This window comes from Penaeus monodon, chromosome 21 (assembly GCF_015228065.2).
Source record: "Penaeus monodon isolate SGIC_2016 chromosome 21, NSTDA_Pmon_1, whole genome shotgun sequence".
Taxonomy (NCBI): Eukaryota; Metazoa; Arthropoda; class Malacostraca; order Decapoda; family Penaeidae; genus Penaeus; species Penaeus monodon.
Genome location: NC_051406.1, coordinates 20,660,174 through 20,660,398, shown reverse-complemented (window position 1 = coordinate 20,660,398; position 225 = coordinate 20,660,174). Strand labels below are relative to the sequence as shown.

General features: G+C 51.1%; 1 protein-coding gene across 1 annotated transcript in view; it reads right to left on the bottom strand.

Annotated features, from left to right (window-relative positions):
• LOC119586328 (metastasis-associated protein MTA3-like) overlaps positions 1–225 on the bottom strand; it is a gene marked incomplete at its 5' end in the record, with an annotated part of 92,111 nt that overhangs the window by 68,932 nt on the left and 22,954 nt on the right.

The window sequence follows — 225 nt, the reverse complement described above, 5'->3', positions numbered from 1 at the left end:
CCCACCCGAACCGAGGAACAAGTGAGACATCAAATCCAAAATACAAAATAAACATGGTAACAAGATTGACACCGGGAAGCAGGCGATGGCTGCGCCAATGAGGCGGGCATGACGGCGATGACACGGAGAGCGGCGACAATGGACGTTGATGACGAGTGACACACTTGCGGGTGACTGTAATACAGCAAGATCACGGATACGTCACGAGTCAACGGAAGATAATGT